This window comes from Gymnoscopelus braueri, assembly GCF_963280865.1.
Source record: "Gymnoscopelus braueri genome assembly, chromosome: 7".
Classification (NCBI taxonomy): domain Eukaryota; kingdom Metazoa; phylum Chordata; class Actinopteri; order Myctophiformes; family Myctophidae; genus Gymnoscopelus; species Gymnoscopelus braueri.
In genome coordinates, this window is record NC_137608.1 from 34124479 (window position 1) to 34148551 (window position 24073).

At 42.1% G+C, this 24073-nt stretch overlaps 1 protein-coding gene across 1 annotated transcript in view; it reads left to right on the forward strand.

The window, feature by feature from the left end:
* Positions 1 to 24073, forward strand: part of zmat4a (zinc finger, matrin-type 4a) — a gene marked incomplete at its 3' end in the record, with an annotated part of 111145 nt that overhangs the window by 45555 nt on the left and 41517 nt on the right. The window lies entirely within an intron of this gene.

Consider the following 24073-nt stretch of genomic DNA (forward strand, 5'->3'; position numbering starts at 1 on the left):
TAAAGTAGGCTTAAGGCCCCCATCTCTGGAAGCACTTGTACGGCCCCTGACCGCAATGTTATCTCTTTTTCGTCCCCATACTTGCCCCCTTTCAGCTTTCCTTTCTTTTTGTCTAAATAAAGAAATCAATTGAAGTGGAGTGAACTGCCCGCTTTTTCTTTTTTTATGGTATTTATTTATGCTTTATTAAATATTAAATAATACACAGGAGAGAGACAGAGGATTGCAAGAGAGTGAGGATTAACATGCATGAGTTCATGGCCTGGTTTCAACCCCACTACGTCACTTTTAGGTCAAATCATATGCGATACTCATAAAAGCTGGTTGAGCCTGTAGGACTCGCTATAGCTAAAGACTATGGTCTCCTTTGTCGTTTCAAGCACTTGAACCCTAGCATCCCTATTCTGAGGCAAAACAATGGCAAAAATAGCTCGCAATGCATTGCATTGCGTTGTGAGCTTATAGAATTGTGACCTGTAGATCGTCTATTTTCGGTTAAGATATTTGGTGTAGAGAGAAAAAAGGAGAGAGCCCTGGGTGACCCCGGTCAACTAATTAGGGTGTAAGTGGTTAACACACCTAGATAGTCTGTGATAAAACCAAGGAAACATTCACACACTGTCTTATATGTGCTAATTACAGTGTGGCAAAGAATCTACGCTTACGTCACAACCTAACCTCAGGCTGCTAGTAAAAGGGTACAGTGGTGGTAGCATTGCATCAAGGCAGCACAGGATGTGGTTATTAGCACGCACGCGCACACACACACACACACACACACACACACACACACACACACACACACACACACACACACACACACACACACACACACACACACACACACACACACACACACACACACACACACACACACACACACCACCCCTCTGGCACTGTCATAGTGCACAGTATGTCTGGGACCTGCCTGATGCCAGCTGACCACAGAACACCGCTACTGGTCATGCCGATCGCTGTGGCAACCTGCTCCTTCTGGAGGCATGCGGGCACATATAACTTAAATTGGATGGTGCATTCTAAAATCCATTTTAAAAAGGTTTTCATTCTCAGTGTGACTGTAAAACAAACAAACAGATTTTGAAAATGTCTGTTTCTACAACAGTTTAAGGGTTGCATCCGCTGAAATAGTTCCAACGTAGACACAAATGACAACTTAAAATTACTCCTAGTCCATAGGTGTTAAGTCCTCTGTAAAATAGTGATAGTCAAGGTGTGTTGTTTGGATACATTGGAGAGTTTTGCCTCGGCAATGTGTTCTCCGTGACAGATTACACCCCTTCGAAATTTATGATGAGATAGATTTATACTTGTGCTTTTATTTTAACTCATTGAGTGCCATTCACGTGTTTTACCACTATGGGGCAACGTGCCATAGCGTGTTTTTGAAAAGAATAGTAAAATATATATATATATTCAGAACCCAAGATATCATTATCTGTAGATTTGCAGCTCCATCCACTCCTTGTTTAACTTATAACTGAAAAGGTCTGTATCTCGCTTCCAAAGCACTTTTTTTTTAACTTTGAATGGCCTGAAATAGACAGAAATAATTCGGGCACTCAATGAGTTAAAAGTAGAGATACTGAGGATTATGGCAGAGACTATTGCGCACAAGATATTTTTTTTCTCAAACACCTACAGTACATCCCTGCACAATTAAGTATGACAGGTTTTGACCCACAAAATAATAAAATATAAACAGTGATTGACAACACCAAAAAGTACATTGAAGAGTGCTTACAGATGTTAAGTCCCGACCCGAATAGCATGATATTTTGATTAGTAATAAATATGAAAGCCCTCATCTGCGGTAACAAAGGCAGGCAACAACCATCCCAGATTGATCAGCCCGACTGTTTATATTCTGTTCATGTAATTTGATTGCTTTTTACTGATTGGCCACCAGAAAGTAAAAACCTTATATTTTCTGCGACAATAGTGTGGTTGGTGAGGAGTTTACATCAGTGTAACTAACTAAATTTCACATATCTGTGGTGCAAACAAACAAGGATCTTGTCTGTCTGGAATTATCTTACAAATACAGAACACAAAGGAACAGAATGTTTTGCAATCTTCAACATGAAAGGCTGGTTATGGACAGTTACTTGCAGCCCTTGTGTTTTTTCTGGATGGTACATTATCCGCTTAGTAGTGAGCTCTGTAGGAGCCATGGCTGTACGACGGGATGGGACGAGACCCCAGCATGGGGTTGATATGCGTGTGTGTGTGTGTGTGTGTGTGTGTGTGTGTGTGTGTGTTAGTGTGTGTGTGTGTGTGTGAGAGAGAGCGCGCGTGCGTGTGCTAGAGAGAGATACAGAGCCAGAGAGAGAGACTGTCTCTGTTAGTCAGTAGACATCAGCGGATCACACTGCTAATTAAACAGACGCATGTGGGGGTGTAAACCCTGCCTGCAGCAACATCTCTTGTTCTTGATGGTGACTTTGACCTTTGACCCTTTCAACTCCAACTTAATTATGGCTTTGGGCCAGCTTACTGATCCTCCCCTTAATGATCAGCTTACTGATCGCCCCCCTTCAAGTATCAGGAAAATCCACACGGCCACTCTCAATTTTGACCTTGCCATTGATTGTGACCTTGAACATTGACCTTTTTGACCCAAAAGTTAATCATCTATTTAAGGCATCCTACTGATCATTCCCGCCGATCGGCCATCCATTCTGGAGTTGCCATCACCTCGAGTTTTGTTAGCACACGCTCGCACACGCACACACACACACACGCACACACACACACACACCCACACAGATTACAACATCCGGCCACGCATCACTGCTGACAGGTTAAAGATCTAATTTAGAAGCACAGAATGAGGCTCATAAAAAGGGATTTGCTTGGGCATGTGGTGCAGTGACAGCTTAACGAACAAAGGATGTGGCGGCACACTCTACATTATACTACAGTCATCGCATTGTGATTGGCGGAAGAATCAGAACCAACTTTATTGTCACATCACAGGTTTACAGGTGTAAAGAAGTGGGTGAAATTAGTTTTTGCGCAAGCTCCATAATAGTTTTTTATATTCAGAAGAAAATAGAAATGAAGAGGGGGGGGGGGGGGGTGGGGGGCAGGGAGAGCAAGGAGAAAAATAAAAGGGAGAGCATAGGCCGGTAAAATCTAGCCTGGGACCAGACGAATCTGCCAGTGTAAAAAAGAAAAATGCCCTCTGCGATTTGGGTCTGGCACCGCTCCATTGTGAATCCATTTCCTGCTCCAGAAGTCTGGGGTGACCAATCAGGGCCCAGTATTCAAATATGGGAGACTGTGATTGGTAGTTGGTTGTAGGTCTAACCAATTGCGTCCAGAGCCAATTGTTTTGATCCCGCCCCCTTGGAAAAAGAAAACGTCCTCATAGAGGCACCAGACTCATATCCACGCAGTGATATAGTCTGGCTACGCGAGGCTAGGTAAAATCCACATGGTAGGTCCACGAGGAAAAGTAAAGTCCAAGCAAGGCCAGCCTGGTGACATAGACAATGTCATGCGGTGGTCAGGCCAACAGTCTGATGGTTGCCGGGTGAAAGTTGTTCATAAACCATGGGGTCTTGCCCTTGATACTTACGGTAGGCCTCCTTGCCTGGCCGCGGTCGTTGTAGGGGTATGAACAGTTTGTGGCTGGGGTGGTGGTGCCTGTCCCTGAAGACGCTCTGAGCTTTGAATATACACATCTCTTCTCGAACAGTTCCTGGAGTGAGGGAAGCTCACCTCCCATTATGCGCTCGGCTGACCACACCATCCGCTGTAGGTTTTTCCTTTTCTTTTTTTTTTGGCGGGCGCTCCATTTTCCGTACCAGGCAGTAACACAGCCTGACAGAATGTCTTTAATGGAGCTGTTGTAGGATAGCCTGAGGATGTGGGGGGCCTACTCCGAACAGTATATTCGCATGCTGAGACCTTTTCCTCACATGCGTGGCGTGTGTGTGTCCCACTTGAGCTTCTCCTCCGAGGAGCTTGAACTCGTTTGCCCTTTTCCACTGCGGCTCCATCAATGAAGATGGGCGCGTGCTCTCACCTCGGCCTCCTGAAGTCCACGATCAGCTCCGTGGTCTGACCATTCGGTAACACTTCACTTAAAAGGTCGGGTCTATAATGCATTATAATCAAATTTTTTATGCATTATAATGCGCTTATACACTTGTTATAAATGTTTATAATCATGTATGACAATTTATAAGCATATTTATAACGTGCTGGTCATACTGCATTATAAAGCTCAGTGGAACAGCACATTATAACTACCTTAACTAAGTTGTTATGCATAATTATAAACATTTATAACAAGTGTTATGAAGCATTATAAATGCATTATGATGCACTACAATACATTATAAATGTGGTTATAACGCATTACAGACCTGACCTTAATATAAAGTCTCATCTCCAATTAGGAGTGCCAATATAGAGTATCCTGAATATAGCATTCTGAAAACATCCATCTTGTTTACCTTTGTAAACAGCGTTGAGCATTTGTGTGTGCGTGTGTGTCCATGGCTAATCTTGTAAACCACTGGACTAATCAGCACCACGTTTTTTTTTGTGCACGCTGCCAGTAGACCAAGGAAGTAAATCCCTGTATATTTTCCACATATATGTTTTTACGCCATGGCTCCTAGAGCTGAGTCGTCTAGAAGAGGCTTTTTCTGTGTGTGTGTGTGTGCGTGTGCGTGTGTGTGTGCGTGTGTGTGTGTGTGTGTGTGTGTCTGTCTGTCCGTGGCTAATCTTGCAAACCACTAACTGATCAACATCAAATTTCTCGTGCACACCAGTAGGCAAAATAAGTAAATTCCTGAATATCAAGTTTATGCATTTTTTTTTATCTATAATGTGTAGATAAAAAAAAGTCTAATGTCTAATACCTCATCTTAACAAAACGCAAGCATTTAAGTGATCCTCCATTTGCCGAGATGGGTCATCATAATTTTCAAATGTAGTATGTTAAGCACATTGTCCTTATCTCTCTCTCTCATCTGGTCACAGAGTGCATTGCTGCAAGTCAGTCGAACCACGGGGCATTGGGGCCATGCAGGACTGTGCATGTCCACTCTGCTTAAGACTGATGGCTACAAAGGCTGTCATTCCTTCTCCCAGAGGCACATCTTCATGTTCACCTCATACAGTACCCTATTAGATGTAGTCTTTAGGCTTAGTCTGCAGTAGTCACCAGTGTTGATGGCCTCTCGTAGCAAGACTTACTTACTTAATAATCCTCTTCGTTCCATGTGGAACATAAGGCTGTAACTATCATAGCAAGACACTGAATCCCTAACTGCTCCCGAAGAGTAGGTTGGTGCCTTGCATGGTTTCCTCTGCTGTCGGTGTGTGAATTTTGTGTGTTAATGGGGGAATGTGGACAAAAAACAGTACAGTAACACTACGTTTAACAGGCTACCAAGCCATCCTTTGTCACTTGTGATGGCTGACAATAGCGTAAAACTCTTTTTACCCCAAATCAGTGTCCCTTATGAATTGAAAATTGGATATATAAAAGGTAGATTTCTACAGTGATCTAGATCAGTTGTAATTATTTTTCAGTTGTAATAATTTTCTCCTTGAAGAAAGGATATATTTCCTATATTAGACTTAAAAATAAAAATAAATGCAAAATGTTTACCTCTAGCTACACTTTTTGCTTGAGGCTTTACATGCATTGCTCTAGAGTAATAAGCAAAGGTCATAGCATGTACACAAACAGAAGACAATGATTGGTCACAGAAAAAGTATACATGATTTATTCCTATTCCAGACAGATTTATTTTATGTTGACTTGTGCCAAATGCATGTGTGGATTGCTCTGGTGTCAATTTATAGAACTGTCAGCTTCCATTAGAAGTGTCTGGTGTTGCCAGTTTATTGCTGTGAGAAAGGCGGAGCTACGTCAAATGGAGCAATTTTATTGGAGAACACACAGGTGTACAGCGCTGTCTTGACTGAACAAGAAGTGACTGCAGTGTTATGCTTGGTTGCCCTGACTTCTCCTAGGGCGATATACAACAGATTGCATGCACATGCACATAGACACACAGGCACACACACACAGGCACACAGTAAACACTCACATTGCAGACATTTACAGTCCACAGGAATGCACACAGGCATGTGTGCGCGCATGCACAGACTGCACACACACATTAGTATCCATCTAGGCATGTCAAAAGCAAATGTTCAGTAAAAATAGCATTTTTACCTTCTTTTTTTTATGATTTTGAATTTTCTCCCATTTTTTCTCCCCAATTTAGTCGTGATGCCAATTGATTCCTCCCCACATACATTTCAGTGTGCTGTTGTATCCTACTGGCTCACTTGCCAGTGAGGAACCCACACCGGGAGAATGTAGCACCTCCTACTCCTTCCTCCCACCTAACACTCCCTGCTGACAGATGCCGCCCCAGCCCGTAGCTGGATGTGCAGTGACAAATATCAATGTCTAAGCTTCTTTGTGAAAGGGTTCAGACAGAGTAGTTTGGATTAACTAAGGGACTCTGGTACATGCCATTCCTCACAAAACCTCATAGTTAAGGGAGTGAATGAGAACGAAAAGGAAGTAGGCAGCCCAGATCTAGTACATCTTAAGGTAATGAACCATTCAAAAATGACCCTGCGAAACTAAAGGAGCCTGGAAATGGCTAGATGCAGCAATTTCCTTGCATGTCAACTTGGCGAGAGAAAGATGTCACTGCTGTAACTCCTCACCTATCTGCTATTATGCTGCTGAAGCCATGATTGCGTATGGTGAATGCATAATCCCACAAACAATGAGGAGCTCTGTTTCTCATTTCTATTATATCATTTGAATAACGGGGATATTGATGTTATTTGGGTCAGTCGACCCTCATGCCTGTCTCCTCATTGACAAAACACATTTTGCTGAGTGTGCAGCACATTCCCATTTGGACTTTGCTGAGAGAGACAGAAAAGGGTAGAGAGGGTCTATAAGACATGTAAGGAAGACTATTGCAGTATATTGCAAGTTATAAGGATAAGATCCCAGGCCAGCAGGGGTACCTGTGGTTCCAGACCTAAACATCAAATCCTTATGGAAACTATGATCACAGAAAACACATTAATTATACATACCTCTGTATACTCATATATAAGATGGTAATAATTCTGTGCGTGCGTGTGTGTGTATTCTTGTTTATCTTAACTTTTAGATTTTATGTTGCACATTGACTAAAACCAGTTCCTGTTTGTGTTACATATTGGCAATAAGGTGCTTCTAAGTTCTGAGTCAAGTGTAATGTTATTGTCTCTGCCAGGCCGAAAGGCATGGCCGAGACTATGTTTTGCACCCTGTCCGTCCGTCCGTGTGTGTGTGTCCGTTGCCCCCTCCGTCTGTGGACAGCTAATCTTAAGCACCGTTGGCTTGATCACAGCGAAACTGTGCACACACACTCCCTAGATGCCAATTCAGAACCTCTGCCCCAAACTTTTCACATGGGCCTGTTATAGCGCCACCAGGAGGCCGCTTTTTGCAAAACAAATTTTTTGTACTTTGACAGTAAATTTTTCATTTTCCATCCTGATTGGCTAAGAATGGCTTCCAAAGTTTGCAGGAGTGCTCCGTTTTGAACAAAATGCCTGAAATCATGAACACATCATGCAATTTCCGTGAAATCTTGCACGCACATTCTCACTATGAAGAAATGCCACTTGACATTTTTCAAATCAGCCTCATGGTGGCGCTATAACTGTCCGATTCGTGTTTTTACCTATCACTGCACCGATCTGTGTAAAACCTTGTTTGCACACTCCCTAGAGGCCAAGGAAAAACCTGCCCTGCATTTTTCACATCTGCCTTTTATAGCACCACCAGGAGGCTGACTTATGTAAAACAAAATGCCGCAAATCATGAACAAGTCAAGTGATCAAGATGGATCCGTCCAATCCGTCCGATTTTTCACATTCCAAACTGATTGGCCATTTCCCAGTCATCACACATTCACTCCAAGTGGTAGCGGTGCATGTTTGAGTTTCTGTTGGGTGCACGTGGAACAGCTAAAACAGTGGAATAAGTCATTTTCATTAAGGCAGCATTTTACAGCTAATCAAAAGAGCTGAGCATGCAATCAGTGCAGTGGCTCGTAAGCTCAAATTCGCTGAGTTAGTATTTACCAATCTGAATATCCTCAGTCCCTGATCTGAGGCAACCACTGTGCGAACCTGCTGTTCACAATTATGGTACACTCATAAAGGCTTAGATAAGTGTAAGCAGGTACTGTAAACTGATTGACCTTGTAAAAGTATAACGAAGTCTGTTGATGTTGGATTAAAGGCAGATACATCAAGTGTGAAAATGTTGTCTTACCCCAAATCAAATCTTTATTATCTTTATCGTCTCAAGAATCTTCATCAGCTGAATAAAACCCTAACAATAAATGAATGGAGTCTAAAAGCCTTGCTAGCCCCCCATAGAGGCTGTGCTGTTCCAACTTTCATGGCAATCCACACTTTCGATTTTGAGATATCTTGTATGCAAGTGGACATTCTGGCACTCCATCTTTCTGTCTGTCTTTGATAACAATGCCCTGATTTTGTTGCCCTGATTTTGTTGTTTTTGTGCCTTTTGATTTGAACCCTGTAGCACTTTGTGATTTCCAGAAATGTAAAGTGCGTTATAAATGTATTATTATTATTATTATTATTATTATTATTATTATTATAACAATGTTTTGGGGTTGCCTGCATGTATGAAAAGGCACAGGGCAATGTGTGGAAGGGCTAAAATAAACGACTGTCATTACATCATTACGGTGCAGCCAGAGTAGACAGGAGACAAATCTTTGGACAGTGAACACATCGAAAAGTTGTTTTGTCATCAGTAGGACAAACATGACGTATCAATGTTATAGCCTTTTGAACATAATTTGTAATCTATGTTATGTAATCGGCACAGTCTTAATGTTAATTCCTTGTGGCAAGTCAATGAAAGGATGTACCAGGTTTTCGGAGCCCCACATTCATAGTGCCAGTCCTCCGTGAGAGGATGTTAGACAACACAAGGCAGTTTACAGTACGCTTGTCTCTTAAAGGACCGGCTAAGAGATTTGCTGATTTTTGATTTATTTTTTCATGCATAGATTATCTACTGAAATGCAACTTTGACTTGTTGCATTTCAGTCTGGATCCTTTTACTTGTGCCAGTGAATTGCATGCCTGCAACTGACTATAGTACCAGTAATATATCCCATGAGACAGAGGGACATGAGCATTGTAAATGGCTAGTTAGATTGCACCAGACTAGCCATAGGCATAGGCCATAGCCTTGAGGACATATTGCTCTGTGATGATTAATTCACCAAAATGACATCGTTGTCATTGACTGATTGGAAAAATGTTTGGGAATCGAGGTCAATGGCCTGCTGGAAGAATGCACTAGAAATATGATGCTTTATCAGCTTAGTAGTTTGTCACATTAGCTGCAGACAGATACAAATAGACACAGAGCTGAATGCAATTTAATTTCCACTCACATGTAGGCCTACGCACTTGAGGTCTGCAAGCTGGTTGAGCCCCACCAAGACCCTGTGAGTTGATTAGGGCCAGACTCTGACCAATTGTTTAATTAATAGATCGGGCCCGGGTCTGTCTCTTAGAACTGAACATTGCAAATGAAAGTAGATAAATCCAATGAGCCCAAGTTATGTTAGTAACTCTGTTTCATCTCTGAAGCCTGATGACTTGGGAGTGAGAATGTATTGGTGGATGCTACAGTAACTTGATGAAGCCCTGCATGGGCGAAACATTGTTGTTTGGTTAAAATAATAAAGAAAAGACAGGAGAGCAACCAGCTATCGTGTGCGTACATTTCCTGCACCAGCACCGTGTTTAAAGAAACTGTGGGGTGGTGCATATCCTACTCCTTTTTTCATAGGATTTTTTTTTTGGAATGCTAGTCATAGCACTGGCGATCCAAATTGAGGGGTAAAAAGTGAGGAGGGGGGAGGGGGGGAATAACATTTGAAACATAGTTCTTTACAGTTCACATCAAAGATACATCGTAAATCTTGATTTACTTATTTGCTGCTAGATCACGTAATACGTGTTTGCATATATCAGAGAGCACAACCAGGCACATCAGAGAGTTGCACTGCTGCCGCATCAGAGAGTTGCACTGCTGCCGCATCAGAGAGTTGCACTGCGGCCGCATCAGAGAGAGCACACATCAGAGGAAGCGCACATCAGAGACAGATTACATTGATTTGGCTTCTGGTCTCGGCCTCGGGTACTTCTGAGGCTGATATATTGAAGACCCTTAGCAGGTTAGGGCCAGGGGAGGCTTTAACACCACAGGCCAGGGCCAGGCTATAGGGCTTGAGTCTATAACATACACGCACAGACCGTTTCCATAAACACTTATTTTCTCGACCGGATATGCAAACTTACAAAGTAAACTGATTCCAGTCTACTCCTCCTCACCTGCCACCGATTCAGCATTATGTCGAACTACTTCTCCACAGTGAGTGACACCCACAGCCACAACACTAGAGGGAGCGACCATGATCTGGCACCACCCAAATTTAGAACAAACATGGGAAAGTTCTCATTCTACTGCTCTGCCACCAAAATGTGGAATGCCCTGACACCATCCATTAAAAGATTGGTTTCTTTCTAAATTGGCCTGAAAAAACTATAATTTCCCCATCTCTTTTGTATGTTTGTATTTGTTGATTCATTATTGTGTTTTGTATGCTATGTTGATGAATTGAATACATAGGCCTACAATGGAAACAAGTCCCCAGGACTAGCTTTAACGTCTTACTGTACCATGTGCTGTTTACATTTCTGACTAATAAAGTATTCAATCAATCAAAGCATGTACAATTGGATGTAAACTAGCTTAGAATAATGGAAAAGTCTTTGAAAAGAGAAATATGAGATGAGCAGACAGTATATATCAGCTCAGATGTAAGTAAAATTGCATTTATAAAAAAAATTATGAAAGAAGGAATAATATAATCATGATTATTCATTATGATGAGTTTTGATGGAAAAAGATGATCTTATATTTCTAATGCCTTTGTTGCTTAACGTGCTTCTCGGTGTCATAGCTTTGGTCAAATAGTATGTAACTGCCACTGAACATTTTATTGTTCCTCCGTGAGCCTGGTGTGTGGAAAGATAGTTAGTGTGGTTGCCCGAATGGGCAACCAGACTATTGTTTTACAGAAACTTTATTCTTTCTTTATTTATTTATAGATAAACAATATTTCTAACCGTATCACAGCCCACAGTTTATTTTTCCCAATTTAGTGTCATATGTCAAAATGACCGGCTTCACCGGGAATCGTGTGCTTGTATTTTGCTAGGAGATTGGTTGCATAGTTTTATTGATATTGATTTATTAGTGCATTAAATTTCCCCATCCACTTTAATGAAAAAGTGAAAAAACTCAAATTCAAGTATTTTTTTCTCTGAAACTGTAAGAGCTAGAGTTACCAGATTTGGTGGGGAGGTTCATGATTTAGTCCGAAATTATTTAAAAAACACATTACACCAGTCGGCCTCATGGTGGCGCTATAACAGCCCACTTTACGTTTTTGGCCTATAACTTTTGAACCGTAGGTCCTAGAATAAAAATCTCTTTCCCCCTAGATTTCTTGGGTCATGACGCAACTCCCCATATAGGCCACGCCCATTTGCGTCAGGATAGATTTTCCGCCATTTTGAATTTTCTTCAAAACACACTTTTAGCTCCTCCTCCCACAGATTTTCTCCAAATCTCACAAAAATCGGTACACATGATCTCTGGACCCATGCGATAATCTGGAGTGAAACAGAATTTTGATAGTCTATACCGTTCGTCCGTAAATGGCTTCCGAAGTTAGCGGAAGGGGCCCATTTTACAAAAAAGGCCACAAATCACGAACGAAACGTCCAGTCAATCCCAAATTTAAATCACATGTCGAGGGTGGTTTACTCAACAAATCCCCAAAAGCATTTCCACTTTGATCCATAGGGGGCGCCACAACTGCGCAAAACGTAACCGTTTGATGCAAAAACATGATTTTTGGGGGGATCACTCCTCTCAAAATGAAAAGCAGGTGATCTCAGGAGTTACAGGACGATGTCATTGGCCCTCTATATTTGTGGGAGGGGCCTATTTATTTAGTGGGAGGGGCCTATTTCTTAAAATCAAAACGCCATGTATCACGAACGCAGGATCTAATCAGCACCAAATTCGAATGGCACGTCGCGCGGCCTCCGACGGTATTCCTCCAAGCGTATTCCTCAAGTCCCGGAGGGGGCGACCCGCGACCGGCGTCGGTGCAACCACACTTTGCAATTTCCCAGAATTGCGACGCGTCTAGTTTGTATATTGTTCTGCTTATTAATCATTGTGCAATGGTGACGAGACGAGGGCAAGTTGCAACAGCTGGCAAAATAAGATGTTTGAATTAATTGCCAAGATTCACAATTTTATAATTGTGAAACCTGAAATCACAATTTTCAATTAACTGTGCTGCCCTAGTAGAGATGCAGGATGAATACATGCAGGTGGATTCTCGCAGTGCTACCATTATAAATAGCACTAATACAGGATGGATGCAGAATAAAAAGTGTGACGCTGGACGAAGGCTGTGGAAGTGACTGCCACTCTATTATTTATCTGGAGCTGTGGAATCAAGGCTGGGTTTTAGTCTGCCTGTCCCCTGATGGGTCTGCTCGCTGTGTAATGATGAAGGTCAGAGTTTGTCTGAGTGGATGAGATGGGAGAGGCAGTAGCCATCACTGTGTCTGTCATGCTTAGCATTTCCTCCGTGCACGGTCTGCTTGGCAGTAATAGACTGCTTTGTTCAAAGCTTTATTAGGATCAGGTCCAGTTTCCGCTCTTTCGTTTTTTTTTAGGGATATGCTTGCACTCTGCTGTCATTCTTCCTCTATGCCGGGGAAGGGGAAGCACACATGAGATGTGAGCGTTCCCTACAGATTTAGGCCTCGCGCTACAACATATGAACCCAGGCACACCAGATTGGAGCAGTTCAGACTGAGGGTGTATAGCTGGAAGCCCAAAGAAAGCCATGCTCTCATGGAGCCAAAAAGCTTTGAAGGGATGTTTGAGCTCTAGAAAGAGAATGCCCCTAGACACTGATTGCTTTACCAGAAGCCATATAAAACCTATGCTATTTGACAACGAGAAGAAATGAGAAGGCAGCTAGCATAGATAATAGTACAGTGACGTAAGACACTCTTGTGTATCACAATGCAAATACAGGCGGGCAATGGATACAACGCTAGAACTTGGACAGAGAAAATGTGCAGTGCAGCATTGACAGGAAAGAGAATTTACTGCCTACAAATGAAAAACATTTTTTATTATGCATTCCCATTAGGAATTAGGAATGAGGCAGTACCCTTTATACTGAAACGCTATGTCTCTCCCTCTCCGCCTCTCTCTCCATCTCTAATATTCAGAGAAGTGCAGCACAGCAGTATAGTGCAGAAATCCAACTAGAACAGGGCATGCTTCTAGGGGTCTGAATCGTTTGGTATCCCACAACTCGATTCGATTTAGACTCTTGAGGTCACAAATTGATTCACAACACATGCAAATATAGACGTTGCTCTGAAAATGTATATAGGCCTACAATTCGATGTTCAACCATTACCTGGCAGTGCTGATCCTAGATGACTGATGTCAATATCAGTTAGCTTGCAAATAATTTACACACATAACTAGGTTAACATTAACTTAATTCAATTGATAATTATATAGCAGACCTCATCGCCCCTCCAGCCTATAGATACATGTCCGCGAGGAAACAGCCAATCAGGGCTCAGGTAAAACATAGATTGTCACAACCAGTGTTGCCAGATTCTGTGAGAGAAACAAGCAACCAGGTCTAGGAAAACCAGCCCAAAAGAATCGACTATGGGCCAACATGAGCACTTTAACATATACATCAGCTATTTGAAAATAGCAGATCTACAAGCTCGCGACACGTTGTGAGCTTGTAGATCGGCTATTTTCAAATAAAATCTTGCGGGGAAATTATAATAAGCAGATCTGGCAACCCTGGTCACAACGTCAACATAGTTTTTTTTGTCACTGACGAGAGTTCTAATGATTGCAACAACACACATGTGTCTCTTCCCCACAGCGCCGTGCTGACGCATACAGGGAGGGGAGGGAGTGCGAGCTTAAGAGTGAGACTATACATAAACGTCCCTCCAAACGCTTGCTTTCGATGAGTACAGAGTCAGCTGAATTTCTTCCTATTTTGTCCCTGCTAGCCCAGTTTGTAGACACAGCTGCCAACACTGCTTGTTGCGCAACAGCTGCGGAAGCTGGGAAGGAAAGTCAACATTACTGGCTGTGAAACTATTAAAAAATGGACTCTTGGAAATGGATTCAGAATCGTAGAATACAAAAATCAAGATCTTTACATGAATCGATTTCACACCCCTACCCTTTAGTGTGCTCAGTAGACTGCAAATCTCCGCTAGGAGGCATGCCCCCTACCTCCATCTTTCTCTCGGTCTGGGGCATGTAATGAAAATGTTTTGTGGTTGTGTGCTTTTATGAAAAAGCATGAGGTAATGGAGGATAGGGATATAATAAAGGACTCTCATTACATCATTATGGTGCAACCAGCGTAGACAGGCTATATGGATGGTGTTTGGACAGTAAACACATCGTAAAGTACTGTAGTGATGGCATGTTGTAATTAATAGGACACATGACGTTACAATGTTATAGCCTACCCCCCCCCCCAATGTTATAGCCTAACCCCCCAATGTTATAGCCTATAGCGGCTATAGGCTATAACATTGACACTACAACAATCACACTTTGCACATTACACAGAACGGCTATAGTATAGCCGTTCTGTGTAATGTGCAAAGTGTGATTGTTAATTGTCTCCTTGCCAAAGTTTACTATAAACATAAATCACCTGATCCATCAGAATAAAATCACAGAGGTCATTACATAGTATTTGAGCAGCAATAAATGCAATAATCAAATTATAAAATAGATGTTTTTCCACAAAACAATTATCATTAACAATAATCGGGATTGCAATTTTCAGCAAAACCAGGATTATTTTAACCACAACCATGAAGCTCTTCTTCAAAATCATTTTTAGAAGGTGGACTAATCTGTATATTGTTGAGGTTATCATGAATCCACATGAATTCTCCAATATGCATAAACATCGAGCCAATTTAAATTGCTACAGTACTGTGCACGCTGTATGCAGAGGAACATGTAATCCGTAAATAGCTGCCATGAACATGTCCTTGAAGAAGCTGCTGTATTTGACCTCCAATCATTCCAGTGGGGTGGAAGTCTCCAACAGTGAAGATTGGATGATGGGATGTGCAGGGTAGCATCCCAGTGTGAATGTGTGTCAATGTACTATGAATGTGTAGCAGGGTGTCCTAGACAAAATACATTGTACAATTCTTATATGCATGTGAACAGTTCCTGGCAGATATTTAACATTTGCCTTTAGCTGCTACAACACGATGTATGTCTGTCTGTCTTATTATGAAATTTAAGTTGACGATTAATGGTGCAATAGTCTCTTCCTCTGATCTGGCGGTCCTGTGGTTGCAAAACAACCCAGGGCGCTTCTTAACCCCCTCACCAGACCCCCGGGTTCGCTCAGACATTAAAGGAAGGGAAAAACCATGATGTATATACGTATATAACACATGCATTTTTAAACAATACAATGAAATGAAAACCAAAACAAATCATAATTATGTTGTTGAATACCCTCTAAACCTGCTTAGGGAAAAAGGAAAAAAAAAAAAAAACAGATTCAGTTTACATGCTTATTGCTCAACCTATGATGCCAAAGTACTGATTTAAACTTCTGGGCCGCAGTAAGTCAAGTTTGGATCGATTCTGTCTTTGCTCCCTGTGCACTGGACGCCTCCAATCTCAAAACCTCAATGAAGGACAACTTCCAACGATGAATACTGAGGTTATGAGGTGGTTTCCATCTCCTTACTAAGCATTTTCTTTGCTGCCGCTAAACCGGCCATTAACACTCACTTCTTATGAAGTGTTAAGCTTAGAGATGAATCATCATTTAATAAAAGGTGTGGTAAACAAGGTATATTTATCTCAGTCATGTCAGTCAGAGATAATGCAACCGTGGCCCAAAAAGCTAGTACTCCTGAACATTCCCACATCATATGTACATAATATGTACATAATGATGTGGGAATGTTTTTGATTAAATCCCATGGCTTTTGCGGAACATTTGTAAATTGGCCATTTGTAAATCTTAATTTGGCAGAGTTTCCTGGGTGAAAATTGTAATCTTTGTATCAGTTTAGAATGGGTTAATAATTGATTGTTGTAATCACGGGAGGTTAACTGAATATTTTCCCATACACTAATTAATGCATTAAAGGATGAACAAAGACATTTCTGACACATTTAATCATTTTATACTTTCAAAAACATGTAAAGTAGCGGAAATAGCTGATCTACAAGCTTACAACGCGTCAAGAAGGGACGTGTTGTAAGCTTGAAGATCTGCCATTTCTGCTCTTTTTGGAAAATGTTTGAAAATGTATGAACATTTTTATTATGCAAAATAATTGCTATTTTCTCAAATAATTGCGATTGGACGATTATGTAATAATTGTGACAGGCCTAGTCTTACAGTATGAGGACACATCACATGTACTTGTATACTGTATTAGCCCATTAAGACCTGGGCTGGAACGCATCTGTGTCACTTTTTCATTTGAGCTAAAAAGCATTATTTTACACTTTGGCTATTCAAAAATAGCAGATCTACAAGCTCATAGCGCGGCACCGAGTGCCGCGCTATGAGCTTGTAGATCTGCTATTTTTGAAAAATCGAGAAAATGTGTGCAAATCTTTGAATATATCTCTTTTAAAGCGAACATTTGTAACTCAAATCTTTGCTTCTGGGGGGTCCCTGGAACAAAATATTTTGAGATGGGGGTACCGCGGCCAAATACATATACATTTTGCGGTCCTTGACATGAAAAAAGTTTGAGAACCACTGACATAGCAACAAGTTTTTTTTTTGTAAAACTGTTAGGATTTAGAAGACATTTGTAGAATCGGAACCTCAGGCCTTAATGGGTTAATACAAAATGGTGTTGTCATTATTAGGGGTGTGCCGATACACTAATTTCACCAAACGATACTATACGATATTTGGCTCACAACTTCGATACGATTTCGATACGATACGATACGCACTTTTTTATTATGAAAATATATGGGGGAGAGAAAATGCAAACAAATAATTCTGTTTTTGTATGATTCAGACGCAAACTTGTAGCTTTTCAGCTACAATAGCCGTTTTGAAACCAAATAGGGCAATAGTGTGACACCTGACCCGAAAAAAAAACATGTTGTCACCCTTTTCACCTCGGGGCTGTTTTCAAGCCTGATTATTATTATTGTAAAAAGAAACGATACATATCGTCACGAAAACGTATCGCGAATTCGCGATATATCGCGGGACGATATATCGGCACACCCCTAGTCATTATGCTTAGTTTAATAGCTACACCACAAAGTCGTGCTGCAGTGTTGCTAAATAATAGCATACAGTTTGTGTTTTATTTGTCTATCTATGTATTGTATGACTTTGAACAAGGGAAATCCACTGCTTATCATCAAGCTGCCACATACGACTGGTTCTTCATTAATCACATTACCCTGCAATTAGCTCACCGATTCATCTGGTATTAATTAACCGTGAAATGATACATCCTAACTTTTTGGAGGTGACATCTCTGCTTCTGTTATATTTTTGTATTGAAGGGTTTGTATACACACTAGGCCTGTCCCCGACTAAGGATTTGTTTAGTCGAATCTAATTGGCGACTAATTGCCAATAGTCGACTGGCAGTCGACTAATAATAAAAAAATACATTTTATTTCAAAGGGCCAAGTCTACACAGTTTGTTTTGTGTCTCCAGCAGAGTTTCTAGTGTCTCTATCTCTCTCTGGAAGAGGTTGCACATGAACTCTGCAGCCGCACTGAGGCGCTCCAACACAAACAATACCAATACAAAGACGAGGAATAAGAAGAATAAAGTGGAAGTTACGTGTGGTTGCAGGTGTAGACTTGGCCAAAAAACAATTTAAAACATTTTTGGCCATAAAAAAAAAAAAAAAAAAAACGACTAGAGTCGACTAAGAGACACGCAGTCGACTCGGACCCCCCGCGACTAACCAGTCGACTAGTCGACTTAGTCGAGGTCAGGCCTAATACACACACATGCATATAGGCTACATGTACATGTGTATGCAAGTGTGCATATGATTGTGTGTGCTGAGAATGATGTCAATGAATGACAATGCCATGGCTAGGAGTAGAGCGTGTGTGTGTGTGTGTGTGTGTGTGTGTGTGTGTGAGTGTGTGGCGCGTGCACTTGTGCAGCTTTGTACTCTTATCCATTTGGTTCTATTTTTAAGACTCTACACGTGTGTGTCAGAGAATGAGTCAGACTGCATCACTTCTCAGATGATATCACACTGTGAGAGGGAGAGGACGGATGGTTGGACCTTTGACTTCTTTTTATCCAGGCACACAGCATGATCTGGGCTACATCACACACTGACAATACTGTTGTGGGTTAAATCTGTGATGCTTTGATGGAGAGATTTCCCGATGTTGATATGAGCCCAGACATTTATTGTCGGCCTTTATTTATGGTTAGGTGTTCCGATTAGGCTACCTCTGTCGTCGTTTGCCAGGTATCAGTGTGTGCCTATTGGCTAGAAATGTCAAGGCTTTAAAAGTAGGTGTATTTCACCAAATACACAACATAGGGCTGGGCGATATGACTTAAAATCAATATCACGATTATTTCAAATTTTTGCCTCGATTACGATTTATGAATTACTAGTCCATACCCGGTCGACGCATCCGTGGGGGGATATGCGCACATGATCTGGCAACCCGGGAGGCGACCAAAACGCTAATAAACAGCTGAGATTTGGTGATATCGAAAAACGGGCTTCGCAGTTCCGTGGGCATGGTAATGGTCAATGGCTGTGTGCAAATTCATATCAATTGCTCCAGCCACTGAGGAGAACCGAGCAGAACAATGTTGGCCTCACCACCACGACACCATGGTTTTGGTCATTGGAACGGTGATGCACGTCACCCCTTTGTGAAGTGGGTATTTTCAAACCCTGGAGTGGATTTAGGGGAGCGTCACAGTGTTTGTGTTGGAGCGCCTCAGTGCGGCTGAAGAGTTCATGTGCAACCTCTTGCATGCGTGGCTGTGGCTTTACAGTTTTCCATTTCCCTCCGCCGTGTCTGTAGGTCTCCAGGGACCCCCAAGGGTCTCCGTGGGACCCCCAAGGGCTCCGCTATGTTTCGCGGGGGTCCGAAGGGCTCCACGATGTTTCGCGGGTGTCCCAAGACTCCAAGGGGTCCGCGGAAAGAGGGGAGCACAGGACACTCAGCGTTGCCATGTCCTCTGATTATACGCGCATTTGCCTTACTTTTCACCACAGCGTTGCCATGTCTGAAAATCATAAGCGACTTTGCCCTACTTTCACACAATACTCTCTCTCACACTGTGAGGTGCCTGTAAGGTGGATCTGCGATGCGAAGTGGACGACGCGTCACGCTAGACGTTCTGGCCGCGTAGCGGCCAGAACTTCTAGTCTATTACAATTTGTTTGTGACAATTCATTGATATAAGTTATAGGTTAGACAGACAGAGAGAGAGAGAGCATGGCCATTCATGGACGAGCGACCATAGTTTATATTGAAAGAGGGGCCGTCACCGACGGTGAGTTGGACTAGTTGTAGCAGAGACCGATGCATTGTAAAAGTAAGAATGAAACATTTAAAAACACAACCAGACTGTCTTATCTCCTGCCAGATTTATAGATGGATAGATATTTAACACAAGTCGCACTTAGAATATGCAAGCAATATCATGTGCTGCCGGCACGGTGTTCACACTTGCTTTCTGCAAAAACTTTGCCTGCAATGTTGTAGGTCCCAAGCAGGCATAAATGCCGAAACAAGATTTCCGCCACTCAAAATTCGGTGCATGTTCACACATGACACCAAAATCAAATATGCCAGCACATTGCCTGCAAATCTTGTATGTCTGAACGGGGTAGACTAGTAACCTACTAATCCTTTTGTATGGGAGGTAAACCGTTTGAAGCACTTACATCTCTACTTCGCCTATCTTGTGTTAAGGGCAGGGCTGATTTTAGCGCCTAGCCGTGCTTTGCGCTCTAGGTTGTCTATACCACAGCGCCATGCGGAACCGATACCAAAGATCTTTACTCCTTTTTACTCGTATATGAGATGTAACAAATACAAATCTTGAAAAAAAACTCCAGTGTGTGTATTTATAGAGCAATGGGCATTTGGAGCAGTGGGCTTTTGTTGTCTGGATAATGGGCCGTCGGACTAATGGGCTTTCAGTCTGAGTTTTTTGAAGTGGGGTTCAAAAGGGGTCAAAAATCTAAAAGGTTACGGAATAATGGGCCGTCAGACCAGTGGTATGGCATTGATGATCCATCCTTCTATGAGCCTGCTTGGTGGGACACAGCTCCCCTGCACTATCAGTCTTTCTTTTTCCTGGAGTGAACAGTAGCATCCACCTCCAACATGGCAGCTAGCTTTCCTCCCCCTGCATTCTCAGAGGGTGAATGTGTTTCTTCTGTAATTGTGATGCAGACAGAGACTTCCTGTCATCCCACCTTACACCATCACTTACAGTACAACCATAAACTTAAAACAGGCACAGCCAAAGAACAAGCTTCAATCTGTAAATCCCCCACATTTACATGCAGAGGAAGTAGTGTGCGGTGTTTAGATGAGCCTAGAAGCCTGCATAAGGGGAAGAAATACTGTAGTATAGTAGAGTATAGTGGTTAAAGTTTGTAAAGGTTATGGGTGAATGTATCTATACCGTAATGGCAATTTAACAGACTGATGGGCTTTTTCCCCGATCTGAATCTGTGGTGGGAGAGATTAATGGTGTGATTACTGGTCATTCTCGAAGTGTCCCTTTGTATGCCTCTTAAGGTCCTTTATTACAAGACATGTATTTCTTTACTATACAGTAGAATAGAAGTAGTACATCGTACAACAACTAACTTTAGATGACTTAAAAGGTAAGAACAATTGATGCCTCTAAATTATTCCACCTGGAAAAGGCACTAAAGTGCAGCATTACTAGTTAACAAGCGTGCAGCACATGGCACTGTGCTCTCCTCCCTCTGCGTTGTCTGAGGTAAATGTGTTTCTCCTGCAGGCCCGTGCAGTCGGTCTGTTATCATTCCTCATTCTATCTCCCCCACTATCATCCCTTCAAATGCACAAATGACTTTCATTTGCAACCTGCCAGCAACCAACCCATTTGGCCAACCAGTGGATTTGTGTGTGTGCGCGTGCGCGCGCGTGTGTGTGTGTGTGTGTGTGTGTGTGTGTGTGTGTGTGTGTGTGTGTGTGTGTGTGTGTGTGTGTGTGTGTGTGTGTGTGTGTGTGTGTGTGTGTGTGTGTGTGTGTGTGTGTGTGTGTGTCTCCCTTCATCTACAGACGATGTAGATCAGTGAGATTACTTGTGGGATTACAGGTGAGGCATTGTCATAGTCTGCCTTCATCCATTTAATCTGCATTTATTAGTGGGCCTACTCCAAACATGAGGACCCCTCCACCTCCACCCACGCATGCACACACACACACACACACACACACACACACACACACACACACACACACACACACACACATACAGTACACCTACTGTACACACACACACACACACACACACACACACACACACACACACACACACACACACACACACACACACACACACACACACACACACACACACCTCTCCCAAATGGAGAAACAGCATCCATTTTCCTCCACCAGGAACTGGATCATCTAACAGTTGGATGAATATGAATTTTGATTAGGCCAACTGCAAAGAGAAAATCTCCTGGTCAGGAGATTTTCTCTTTGCAGTTGGCCTAATCTGAATTTATATTGGAAGAAATGACGTCTTTCCAAGGCACATCTGTTCGCTGCCTCACACATGCCAGTAGGGTGTTTTTTATCTACCTCATACACCAAGCATGATGCTAGTAGGGTGTTTTTTATCTACCTCATACACCACACATGACACCAGTAAGGTGTTTTATCTACCTTACACAGACATAATGCTATTAGGGTGTTTTTATCTACGGTACCTCATACACCACACGTGATACCAGTAAGGTGTTTTATCTACCTCAGCGCTACTCAACCCGCGGCCCGAACGCAGCGTCTTGGCGGCCCCCTCATGGTCAAAAAAAAAAAGAAAAAGCACAGGATAAAAATATACATTTCCGTTCAAATATATGGGTTGCTAAAACATTTTTCAAAAACAAACAGACAGACATACATACAGGTGCGTCAGTTGTTACAGGTATAATGCATAGTTTTCTATGCATTTCGGGTTTTTGGGGGGGTTTGACCACCACATTTTTCCGGCCGCGCGGCTTTGCCGTGCGCCCAGGATAGGTGTCCCTTATTTCAATCTCTGGGAGTTGGCAACCCTAACCTTGCCATACCTTAGCTTTTGCTGAACTGATGCCACTGGACATACACACAAAATAAACTGGTACAGTGAAAATAATTATGATGTCAAAATGTACATTTTCTTGTGTGTTACAAAATCGAAAAATCCAAAATAGAACCCTCATTTTTATGGCGGCCCCTTGGACTTTTGGTATTTTTTGCTGAGTGGCCCCTGAGCCATCTTAAGTTGAGTAGCCCTGATCTACCTTATACACACATGATGCTAGTAGGGTGTTTTATCTACCTCATACACCACACGTGACACCAGTAAGGTGTTTTATCTACCTTATACACACATGATGCTAGTAGGGTGTTTTTATCTACCTCATACACCATACATGATGCTAGTACGGTGTTTTTATCTACAGTGGTAGCCTTCCTGCCTTCATCCATTGACCATAAAGTAAAAGTGCTTGAAAGAGTAGCTAGCGCAAATTAAATTAATAAATGGTGGATACTGGCTGACCCGTGTACTGAATCTGATTAGCAGTGGTTACACGGAACAAGGCTTTCCCTCAGAAACACACAGATGTCGTGTTCAGACTTTTACACAGTGTTCTGTTCCATTATTCATTGGATGTGTTTGATTCCATCATGTTCTAAAAGCCCCACAGGCAGATGGATGGCGTGATGGACTCTTTGATGTATCATTGATAAGATCTCTTTTCCTCTTTCACTAAAACCTGTGATACGAGTGTCCTGGGTTCCACTGCCTAATGCACTTAAAACACACTGTAGGTACAGACCACTGATCTATAATAAACTTCACAACATACAGTACAGCAGATGGAGACCACTGATCTATATTAAACGTAGCAATATTCGTAGGTACACAACATTGATCTATAATAAACTCGGGATCGATAATGGTATAATCAGTGAACCACTGTCATTGCTGATCAATAATACTTTAATCAAATAATTTGATTTACAGTAGGACATTTTTTTATGCGACTGCAATGGACGAAATTGAAGTGTGTGTGTGTGTGGGGGGGGGGGGGCTATACAATCTGTGCATTTTCAGCGCTTTCATTTCAGACTCAAGCGCTTTCACAATCATCTGAGAGTTGTGTGAGCCAACAGTTTATGTCGAGAGACTAGGGCTCCCATATATGGCTGCCTAGTGGCTCCTGAGTTGCAACACCAGATTTTTTACTAAATTCGGTGCCGTTGTCTTGCACCAAAAATAGCCAATCGACATGCTCACAAAGTGTCGCAGTCGGGTGCAAACTGGGCTCATGAGCTGTGTTACATGTCATCTCTTTCAACTAAGTTACCCCTCTCCTGTTATTTAGTACTTTCCAATATGTAAATGCATTTGAAAATAAATACATACATTTGGGCCATTCTACTGGCTCAACCTGTACTCATTGACACCACACAGACAAAGAATTGTAACAACAGCATTAGTTCAAACTCAAAGCTGCCAGGATAACATGTGCCTATATCCAACGTGTGTTCAGAATTACATGTGGCTTTCG